This window comes from Scomber japonicus, chromosome 21 (assembly GCF_027409825.1).
Source record: "Scomber japonicus isolate fScoJap1 chromosome 21, fScoJap1.pri, whole genome shotgun sequence".
Taxonomy (NCBI): domain Eukaryota; kingdom Metazoa; phylum Chordata; class Actinopteri; order Scombriformes; family Scombridae; genus Scomber; species Scomber japonicus.
This window is the reverse complement of record NC_070598.1, coordinates 22915742-22928333: the sequence shown is the minus strand read 5'-3', so window position 1 is coordinate 22928333 and position 12592 is coordinate 22915742.

Here is a 12592-nt window from a genome sequence, read left to right as displayed (position 1 = left end):
TATTATTACAGTAATTCATTTCATATTAGGTACACCAGGATGTGATTATGGGCTATTGTTGGCTCAGAGAGATTTCACTCTTTGTAACGTTTTGTGTTTGTGAGGAAGATAGAGTAAAATATGAAGTTATATTGTCGGATGTCAGACTGTAGAAACTGATGGGTGTCTGATTATATAACTATTATCTTGAGGGATTGGGGGTCACAAGGGAGTTCAGGTTTAAAGTAGGGCTGGGCAATTAACCAGAAATGAACCGAAACAGACATTTAGACGCTCTAACCGACGTAATCTTTTCAAGAAAATCTGACGCCATTGCATACTACATAGTGAAAGACATGGCCCCCATACCTACGTACTATGGAACATAGTGGGTTTAAACATCTTCTCAAAACCCTAAACAAAAGATACACAGTGCCACGCGAAAATATTTTTCACAAACTGCGCATCCCAGTACCTCAGAGAGCACAGAGCCTTCTACATCTCCATCAGTAGCAAAGGAGCAAAGGTCATTAGGAAGTTTTTTCAAAGGAGCTAAGGCAACCCCTTCAACTGTGCTCACTGTGTCCCTTTAGCTAACAGTAGAAGCAGAGCTGAGCAGCTACTTGGTTTCTCCCATGCTGGACAGTGAGGAAAATCCACTGGAATGGTGGAGAAAGCATCATGTACACTTCCCCGCTCTAAGCAAGGTGGCAAAATAATACCTTTGCATACCAGCCACTAGCTCCCCATCTGAGCGAGTCAGTTCAGGAGGCAACATTGTTACATGCCTCATGAAAAGGTCAACATGCTTGTGTTTCTTAGTAAGAACCTAGAGTAAATACTAGTGCTGAGATGATCACATGCAACAGCGGTCATGGGTCAGATGTACATCTACAACACTATGAGCACACAGGATACACAGTAGTATTGCATTAACATTTTTGTACATCACATTATTTAAAACATTTAATTTTGTTTACAAGAAATTATTAGTTATTTTTTCTACTTTTCACATGGAAATATTTGAAATAATTTAGTTTACAAGAGATGCAAGATATTTTTTCTACTGTTCACATGGCAATATATTTAAAATAATTTATTTATTTATTTATTTTTCTACAAGAGATGCAAGTTGTTATTTTGTACTTTTTTGGTAACTATGACCTCACAAGATGTTTTCATTTCACGCAATGTGTGCTTTTGATTTTATTGTTTGTAATTTTCAATAAAAAAACCATAAATAGTTAATCCGTGTGTGTCCTTAAATTATTTTAAAATCACATAGTTAAGATTGGAAAATTGGAAAAAAAAATATGATAGCTTCAATAGTTGAGCATAAAAAAAAAGATTTAATAAAATAATAAAAATAAATAAAAAGAAAGGTGCCTATAAATACAATGTATTATTATTATTATTATTATAAAAATAATTAAAATGTAATCAAGGTAAAAGCTTCAATTAATCGTGATATTGATATTAAGTAATATCGCCCAGCCCCAGTTTGAATTGATAATTCCTTTATTTTTCTGTCTCTAAAAATATGAAAATTCCAGCAGTTAAATAGGAAGTCAGGTGTCGGCGAGGATGAAACAAATGAAAAAGAAAGGAGAGAGATACAGAGGATTGAGATTCAGTAGAAGCAGAGCTCAATGAGGTAAAGAGCAGTGAGACAGGAGAAGAAAGTGAGCAGAGTGAAATTAATTGAAGTTGGAGGGAAGGAGGAGGGAGAAAGTTCAGAAGAGGGGCAGGGTGAGGACAAGTGTAGGAAGTAGCAAGTGGGCATGGTAAGGCATAAGGAGACATAAGAGGACAGTACCTGCTGGGCCAAAAGATCCTTGGAATGCAGCGCAACCAAATCCAAATATTCTTTATTGGTTGTTGACTATAATTCCTAAATAGCAGGAGTTGACCATTTAGACCAGCCTAGGCTACTATGATATAGGTTACATGGGAAAGAAGTGGTGGAAGTTTGTTTTTTTGGGTAATGCTATCCAATGCCTACATTGTGTGGGTGAACCTGCAGAGGCCTTTATCCAGTAACCTGAAGCCTTTCTACCTAGAAGCCTTCAAATTGAAGCTTGTTGATGCCCTATGTGAGGGTATAATAGGAGTAAGCAAGGGGTAAAAGGTGCAGCAGGTGTAACTGTGCATCACGTCCTCATCAGAAATTCAAAGCCTTTGGTTGCTCTCTGCTTGACGATGGGCTATTTTAGTATTTGGCAGTTTATTCACTTCAACTTTGGATGTCGGACTCCAGGAAGAGTAGCTTCAGCAAGGCTGCAACTAATGGGGTCCTAATAAAATTAAACTAAATTAAACTTCTATTTGTTTTTGAATCTGCTTTTTTAGTTGATTTGGTCTTTTTTAGTGAACTTTTGGTAATCATATTGTGATTTACTGTGATTTACAACATAATTCTTTTACTGTTTCTCAATTAGAATAGTTCAAGGTTGTACCACTATCTCAGTTAAGAAAAGACATATGTGATTCATTCAATTAATATTTCATTTCATTTTAAACTGCTGGATGTCCTCCCTCTGCCTCTGACCATACAGCACCTTGCTGGGCACTCAGACCTTTTCATTAAAGCCTTTGATGAATCAGAAATGTTGTAAACCATCTCTTTTATTAATCCAAAAAAGCCCCTGATCAGTTAGAGAGGGGCGGTCCAATGAGCTACATAGTTATCAACCAATTTCTAAACTAGCATGTATCAATGACAATCTAGAGCTGGGCAAAGTACTGTGACAGCAGCATCAAAAGTCTTGATTTTAATGATTGATTTGATGATTTTGCTATTGCATTAGATACAGATTGAATTGAGTCACCCTTTGCTTTTTGGTTTATCTATGGCTTTCAACACTGTCAAACATCAAATTCTTTTGAAACACATGCAATGTAATGGATTTAATGAAAAGTCTTGTAATTGGTTTGAAAATGACCTCAGTGGTAGAACTCAAACTGTTGTAACTTTTAGGGGTGTTAAGAAATAAGTGCCACATGGTTCCATTTTAGACTCGCGAATAAACCATTTAAAAAGGTCTATCAGCTAAATCAGCTAAATCTGTCTGTATGCAGATGACGCGATTATCTATACAATAGTGCCCTCTGCATCCAGGCTGTTAAAAACGTTCATGTTCATTTATGTGCTATACAACATTGATTGATTTTGAATTACTGTCAAACTCAGATAAAACAAGACTGATGCTGTTTTGCTAGCAGTTTCATGGAAATAAACATTACTACATTTAATTGGACAGTAATTGAAAGAGTATCATTATATAATGGCTTGGTTTCTTACCCCATTACACGCTGTACTGAAAAACATTGATAAAATGATCTTTAAAAGCAAAACTAGCATTGTTTTATAGACATAAAATATGTATTACTAGGAATGATATAAATCAAATTGTTCAGTCAACCTTTTTATGTGTTATGGACAGTGGTGGTGTAATTTATATGTACTCTCCTGCTACTACTCTTACACCTCTCGATGCAGTCTATCATTCGACTGGGAATGATAGGGATGATTTAGAACACATCATTGCATTCTATATCAAAAAGTTTTTGTGACAGTCATTGGCAGTGAGAAGACAACAGCACTGCATCCTATTTATATACAAAGCTCACCTTGGCAAACTTCCTGGGTACCTGATATGACTTATTAATTTTACTTCAATTTCACACTGCACTAGGTCCCAGGACTGTTTGGTCCTTGAAAATCAACGTGTTAGCCTGAGATTGGGGAATTGGCTTTTAATTATTATGCAACTTACGAAAGATAATAAAATTAGACGGGCTAATCCCTTTTAATCATTTTAAATCTTTTTTAGCTGACTGCATGTGTTTTAATTGAACTTTAACCTTTATGTGTGTATATTGCTTTTTTGCCTTATTATGTTTCATATTGTGTTTAATGCTTATATATGTTTGATTGCTTTCATAGGGTTTTATTGCTTTTATAAGTTGCTTTTTGTATTTTATATTGGTGTTGTAATCAGCTCGTCCTTGAATGAATAACTGTGAGAAAAAAGTACATTTTGTTTTTGATTATTTTGATTGATAGTGCTAAATATAGCCAAATACACTAACAATTCCTTAACTGCATCACTGAATATCATGACATACCTTTAATTTTGCAAATACATGAAAACATAAGTATTAATTTCAGCAGAAGCTCATCACTCGCTCAACACTGATTAACACAAAAGACATTAGTTCAACTCAATCTAAGCTGAATGCTCAAAGGAGCTTAATGGACTACAGTTGAGGATCAAATCTGACAGACCACAGCTCAAGTGAGGAAAATATAGATTAGTCAAATTACAGCTTGGTCTGGTGAACAAACCACATGGAATTTATAATACAGAGATTGGTCAGATGAATGTACTACATCTAAAGCTGACAAATTACAAATGAATCTAACTAACTGAAACTATAGCTGAAAAAGTATAGCTGAGACTACAATTTACTACAATTTAATATGGCAAACTACAATTTAATCTGAGAAACTGCAACTGAAACTGACAAAGTACAACTAAATCTGACAAATGTTCAACTGAAACTGACACATTGCAGCTTAATCTAATAAAACGCAAGGTGAAACTGACCAGTTACAGTTTCTCTTCAGTATCTATGGCTATTAGCAGAGTTTCATTGAACAGCTGTCAGCAAGTAAAGTTCAGCATGTGCTGTTGTGAGTATTCCAACAACGTGATAATAAATACACAGCACGCCAGGTAGCCTATGGGATGCACATGAGTCAGTGTAGTGCGTCTGAAAAAAATCTAATTTGTATTGAAGTTGAGGATGGGGTTTATCCCCTAATGAATAAGCATGAATGAGCTCAGCAAATGTCATGGTAATCTGCCTCTTTAATTACGAAATATCACGTGTGCAAAGTTGGCATTTTTTAGCCTGAGTGTGGTGCTAGATGAATATGTAAACCGGACAGCTGTAGCGTGTGAGCCTCACAAAGTGTGGTTGAAATCCTTTGTTTAAATATTCTGAAACCATTACAGAGCAATATAGTTAATTTTACATTGGATGGCAGATTGGGCAGCTGTGGAGGTCTCAGGAGTCAAAGCAAGCTGTAGATTATTACACAATTGGCAGGTGAAAATCAGCAGAGGCAGTACATTAAGGTTGGTGTATGTGTGTGTATGTGTGTGTGTGCATGTGTGGCACAACTTATTTAAAACTAGAGCAAAATGCGATAATAACCCCTAGGTATTTGATACGGTTAGTAGAAGTGCACCACTGCTGAGTTCCTGTTTTTGCAGTTATCAGCTCCTAGCAAATGCCTGTTGGGTATTACTCAGCATACACACCAGGAATACATTTCTTTTTTAATAATCACAGCTAAATCCATGCCGTGATTGTTTAGAAACACACTTATTGCAGTTACAATGTTATTTAATACCCAGAAGCTGTTTTCAAGGGCGTTGAAATTCAGTTACCGTGTGAGTGTGTGATACACAGGAAAACAACTGTGTGTGATAAGGAAAAAGTCAAAAAGAAGAGAAAAATTCGACTATATGGATTAAGATTTGATTGAATGAATTTCTAAAGATTACATTGTAAACATTGAAACTGGTGTAATTTATACACGTGTGAATCATTTCTCCATTGTTACTTTAATTTCCTTTCAGTGTTCTAGACAGTTTCAATGTCATGTATTAAGAGTTTGACAAGGCAGGCTTAAAAAAAGTTCTTAAACAGTTAATCTTGAAATGCCTCAAACATAACAGAGGTCAACATCGTAAGCAAAGCATACATTTAGGACATAAATACTGAGATAAATAGGTCATTTATAAAACCATTTAAGAGCATTAAGCATAGAGGAAAGGTCATGTCTTTTGGTAATACGAATTCCCTGCATCGACGAAGTGAGTATTAAGACTGCAGCCAGGAAACTGTGCAAGGGGAATGAATTGTCCTTGAGTTTGTGGGTAAGGGTGCGCAGGGTGGTCTCATCATGCGATGTGATGTAAGAGAGGAAGACAGATTGCAGATCTCCTGCAGCATTGTTTTTGTACTCTCTGCATGTCCTCGGAGAGTCCTGTTGTCAGCCCACCCAAAACTGTGCTGGCTTACTCAACGTTTGGATGATCGAAAGCCAGGTATATTTGTCTTAGAATATCACATGGGAGACCAGCTCTTTTGGCAACACTGAGATAATTGATCATTGGCATATACCACATACTTGATGTGGGAATCCCATGAGAAATCAGATGATATCTGAACTCCAGTCAGTTTAGAACTGGAGACTCTACTGATGTTTGTCCAGAAATTGTTGGAGATGGACGAGAGGGCTATCCTCTCTCCTGGCACTGATTACCATATCCTTGGTCTTAGCTCCATTCATTGCATGTGAAAACTCCTGTCCACATTCAGCCACAGAATCCAAGCCTCTCTGAATCAAACCAGGTAGAGACCCAGCTACAACCAAAGTTTATTTGCATTCGTCTGGAAAAATGTGTTTTAAAAAAGTATTTAAAACATCACATAACACAGGCACCAGTTCTTTATTAAAGGTATTTAATACCCAGGAGGGAATGCAATCAGGACCAGCTGCCTTCCAGAATGCATGAACTTTACTGAGTATGGCTTTGACCAGGCGGAGAGCTCCGGTCCTCTGCAATGAGGCCATCGTGGAAGTAACTTAGAACTTAGTTTTGGTGTCAAAAGGACTTCGTTCTCTATACAAGTCAATGGAGAATTCACCAACTTCTCACTTGATTTCTAACCTCAGTAAACGTTTTCAAAATGTGTCTATGGTGTCAATCGATAGTTTAAAGCCTTCTTCAATGCAGTATGATGTTCATTTGTGAAATTTTGGCCTCCCTGATTTTATATTTGACAATAAAGCAGGGTATGCATTAGGGAGTGATTCACAGGTTGATTGATTCACTGGTTCAGGAGGGCGGACAGATAGACTGTATGGAAATAGCCGTGAACTTGTTTCACACTGACGGTTTTCTCTGTAGTTTTGTGGTTATAGTTAGTAGTAACAGCTATCTTGCTTAGCATCACCAGGTTGCCGGTGTAGACTGTGGTAGGTAGGCGTGCAAATTCCTCGAGAGCCAGCCCTCGCATTCTTCCCCTGCTCCTCCGGATGCCCATATAAGTCGAATCCGTGTTATTTTTTTCCTGATATGCACCTCAAATTTTCAAGATGGCACTGCTCAGATCTGATACTATTGGCCTCAAAGCAGCAGTCCACAAACCAATGGGTGATGTCACGGCTGTTACATCCATTATATATACAGTCTATGGCTTTGACCTATCCAATGCTCGATACAGGTATAACACCATCTGACAGCTTGTGAGTAACATCCTCAGATAAACCAGCATGGTCCACTTTGACCCCATACTGATGCAACCATACTGGTGCTTGGCCAGAGTGTCACACTCACTCCGCAATGTGTTGTCCTCTTCAGACCTCATAAGTGCTTTTAAAGGCTTGAACCACTGTTTTGAGTAAGAGAATCGCAGCTCCTCCACAGCATTCTTGTAGTATCACTGCTTGGCATTCTTGATTTTATTTTTTACAGTAGTTGATTGAAGATTTCTGGAGGCAGTTTTGTCGCCACAGCAGTCAGCCAGTCTTATTGTTAGTAATTGAGACCCTCTTAAGTGGGGTATCTTTATCCAGGATGGTCACAATAGTGTAACTGAAGGCACTAACCACAGGGTCAGTGACCTCAGGAGTTAGAGTTCCCAACAGACTGTGCACAGTTGGTTATATTCAAGGAATGCTGGTGAAAATTGAATTAAGATGACTGGCTTTTGTCATTGCACCAACCAAGACTTGTTTCAGTCTATGCCTGATACAGATGGTCTATGTCTGATGCAGATGGTTTCAGACTTGATCTTATGTGTGTCCCCAAGAATGACAGCTTCAATATGCTGATTATTGCATTCATGTTGCCAAGACAATGATCCAGTTACTATATGAATAGTGCAGTGGAAAGCATAGCACCGCAGCGATGCTGTAACTTATTCCACAGGGAAGACATTAAGGGTGCGATCATACCCATAAGGCTGCATACTGATTTTCCTCCAAGTGAGTCAATTTTTTCTATGTGATGTTATTATCACAAGTATACAGTGCAGCGACTCCTTCCTCGCTGCCCTTGTGATGACACCAATGTAAGACGTGTCCAAGAAAATGTACAATAGACTCTGGAGTATCAACATTTAGCAAAGTCTCTGACATGACAACACCTCGGAATTGTTGTTCACTGATATGCTGTGTAACTGATTATATTTGTGTCATAGTGAACGCACATTAGAAAGGAGAAATCCAGGCAGTGATGGCTTGGCTTGTTATGAATTGTGCTTGTGCAGTCTAGGTTAATAGGAGAGGGGCAACCCACAGATGTAAACAGTCTTTGCCAACTCTGCTGTGGTTTGGTGCCAGCTGTGGTTTCACAGAAAGTTGGGCTATTACCAACAATTACGTGTATTGGACAAATAACATTTTTCCAGCTTTCATACTCTTGCCTTTCTTAAGGCAGTGCTGCTGTGTGTTGTACCTAATGCTGCATTCCGCTACATAGCAACTCCCACATGTTTAACCTTCAGTAGAGGTAAATACCAATGCGTTACTTATATTGTGAATTTTTTTTGGCAGGGTGTTAATTCATTTTCTTTTGTAGACACTGACTTCCACTGCTGTTTTGTTTTGTTGTGTTGTTGCATTGTATTTGCTTTATTCTCATTTATTTTCATCTGCATTATTTAACCCTAGTTGGCTCCCTGTTTGTGTTCTTTCCTTTTGTTGCATTCTGCCAGCCGTTCATGGCGCTCATTGTTTCCCCCAAGAAGTTAATGATGTAGTGTACTGCCACACTGTGTTCATTTTGTGAGTTGAACATGTTTTTTTGGTGGTGGTGATTTTTGCATTTTCTTCACAATTAACATTTTTTTCTTGGTAACATGGTGAGTACAGTAAATCATTCTTTAGCACTCCCAGATTTATTATGATGTTTTGATATGACATAAATAAATAAAACTGTGTTAATTGTAACTCATAAACTCCAAAAAAATACATACAAAAGGGCTCCAAATCACTATACAAAACATAAAATCAGTGTAAATGTACGATCCTCCCCGTACTCTACAGATTAATGGACTATTCTTTCACTGGAGGAGCTGACTGAGGTGACTTTTCTCAGAGCACATTTCACAAGAAAAAAACACACAAGGAAAAGTAAAACAATCACTGTAAAAATGGTTGCTTCTCCTGAAACTAGCAGGACGACATGTTTTCCTGTCACATCCACTCACTTGTTAGATGATGGCAGCGCCAACCTTCCTCCCCCTCAGACTCTCATGAAAACAGACAAAGAGAATGATGATAATGTAAGGTAAAAACTGTGTTCAAGGAAAACCGAGAGTCAGTAGAAAGGAAACTGTTTTCAGGGCAAAGGGAGAGAAGAAGACTATTGGAAGAAGTGATGGAAGAAGTTTTCCATTACAAGTCAAAGTCGTGCATTTAATGTTTTACTTGCGTTATATAAAGTTACTGTATTACTGTATGTTATATGTTTTTTTGTATCATTATTACAGATCTATTGCCTTATAAGCAACATTTGAATGATAACTACTGCTGGGTAGTTTAATCTATAATGATGCTACATATTTTATCACTTCATATATTTTGTATCAAAGATCTTAATCTGTAAATGTAGTGGAACATCAATATAGTAGCACAAAGAGTATAATATTCAAGTAGCCTAAAGCACTGGTTGTTTCAGTAAGCAGCTCATGTCAGAGAAGCAGAGGAAAAACCTAATAAATGACTACAGTTATGGAAATCATCAACTTCCTTAACACCATATAGTGAAAAGTAATCAAGTACATTACATACTGTATTATGTTTACAGTTACTTTGTGCGGCAGGTTTAGCGCTGCTTCACCTCCACTCAATTAATTTCACCTGTGCCTGATTGCACAGTGGGGCCACCTGCTATTTGGTCAAGCTTGCACAGGTGCGCTCACTATTGCCTGGTGTTCACTTGGCGACGGCTCTCTGGTGTGCTCGGGCCTTTGGCACCAAACGGTGACTCGGAAGGTAAGCATGGGTGCTGCTATACATAACCTATGTTTATAGGGCATAATGGTGTGATAGCTGCCATTGTGTGATCATTTCACAGCGGTGTCGGCCGTGCCGTTTTGGTGTGCAGTTTGTGGGGATTTTGAGGAGTGTGGCGTCTGCTCTCTGCCCTCACTGTGAGTCGGTGATTGTGTGTTGGGCACGGTGCTAAGCACGCTTCGCTAGGGTAAGTCTGTCATTATTTATTCATACGATCTGCTAACTTTAGTAGCAGTTTATTAAAGTGGTCCTGTTCTGTCTGGTGTAGCTGTTGACATAGACATATATATGTAGAGGCCGCATTGACTGCTGCTGCTGATTGGAGCTACGTGCCTACACACTGGCCATCTTGGTACAGGGCCACTCGCTCCTGCAGCACATTATGTCTACAGAGGAATGACGTGTTTGCACTATTAAAAAGTGATCATACATCGCTCAATTATAATAAAAATAAATAAATAAAATTGCTCAATTGTCAACATATATTCACACGGGTTGATTGTTACAAATGTCAGACAGACAGACAGACACATTTTTAACAAATCAAACTGTTTGGAAATCGGTCGAGATTTCAGTGAATAATTCTACTTTGAAACTGTGGAGTACCTCCGGCGCTCGGTGTGAGGCTGCAGTGTGCAGCCCGGTGACGTGCGCAACTAGCTGGGCATCCTGAAGGATGGCTTTCCACGGCCTCCAGTCTGATTAACGGGCACAGTAATTGTCCACTGCTCACGCAGCTTTGGGCTCATCCTCTCTCCACAACTCTTGATTGATTTCTTGATTTACTGTTTTGATTTATTTGTTTATTTGTTGTTATTTTTTAATTTTTGTTTAATATTCAGCTGTGAATTTGTTTGTAATTAACAGTTACTACTCCTGGTACCCGTCCACAGCTGAGTTTTGGTGTTTTATTGTTTCGTTATTATCTTATTTTGTGTTCTTTGTGTATATTGGTGGTTGGTTTGTGCCAGTTGTGTAGCCATAGATTTCATTATTTTCTGTTTGTGTGTGAGTGTGTGTTTTAGTATAAACATCTTTTAAACTGCAATCTACTACATTTGCTTGAGTGTCCCTCTTATAAGCGGTATTACAATTGTTTTGTTTTCTTCTCCAGGACAGGAGCTGGCAAAGTGTGCGGCAGGCTTCCCCCGTGGTGGCTCCGCTCTCACTCCCCTTCATTTGGCGTGACACGTGGTGGTTTGGTTTGTAGTGGTTTTCTTTGAGTTGTGTTTTCCCTAACCCCCCCCCCCCCCCCTTGGTTTTGTTTAGTCTATCCGCTCAAACTAAATCCTAGTTCCTGTTTATTTATTTGTTACCGCAATTAATAGATTGTTTGGCACTTAGATGCTAATACGTACACAGCCTGTTATTTTAATTACCGTAAATCTTAATTAATAAATCTGTGTACATTTGGAAGTCCGTCCCGTCCTCTCTGTGAAGCGAATCTGTGTGACCTACTATTGGTTGGTGTATTTCGTGGGTGGTAATCCCCAGGTGGCGTAGTTTGACAAACATTCTACTACATTTATCTGACAGCTTGTTACTGGTTGCTTTACCGATTAAGATTTTACACACTAAGGGTTTGATTTACTAAAGGTCTGCCTGTGTTCAAACTTGACATCACCTGCAAAAAATGTGCAAGCTGATCTATTAACAATGCATTGCTTTGAGGTATGATGGATTAATCCTTACATTATGTGTTCAGAATCTAATTTGACCCATTTTTACATTTGAGAGAAGAAAAGTCCTCAAACTTTCCTGTCAACCATACATTTGATGACTTCTCCTCATGTGAAGATACATGGATGGATGGAAATATTTCAGCGTTCTAAAACGTTTTTGTGGAGCTGATACAAAGGCTTCGAGTGTTTGACTCATTCATTCAAAAAGCCACCATTCAAAAATGCTGTTTATCCATCATTCATTCATTGAAAGGATTATGTTCTCCACTGTTATATAATGTTGGACCATTATCCCAGCAGACACAGGACGTTGTATTAATATTGGTTCTTGGTTGGATATCAGTTGCAATGTCAGACAACTAAAAGCCAACGTTGAGACAGCGTCTAAAGCTGACAGTTTCACATAAAATATCAACGTCAAGCTGACGTTATTTAGTTGGTTTTAAGTTGTGTTGGCAAGCAACCAATATCCAACATCTAGTCAACCTCACCTGTTTACTGTTTATGTTTTAATGTAAACCCAATTTTCATGTCCATATCATCCATATCCATATCATAATCCAACGGTAAACCAATGTTGGAGTACAACGTTGTTCTAATGCTGCATTAACGTCAGGTGTCAGCAGGGATATAATGTGATTGTAAATATTTTTTCTCTGTGAACAAAAGTATAAAAACTAAAGGTCATACTCTCTCTCTCTCTCTCTCTGCTCTCTGAAGGCGTCATTAAGAATTGATTACCAATTAATGAATGACGGAGTTATACATCAATCATTTTTGGGTTGGAAATGATGTATAGACTATTTGAGGGCATACTGTGAAATGCCCA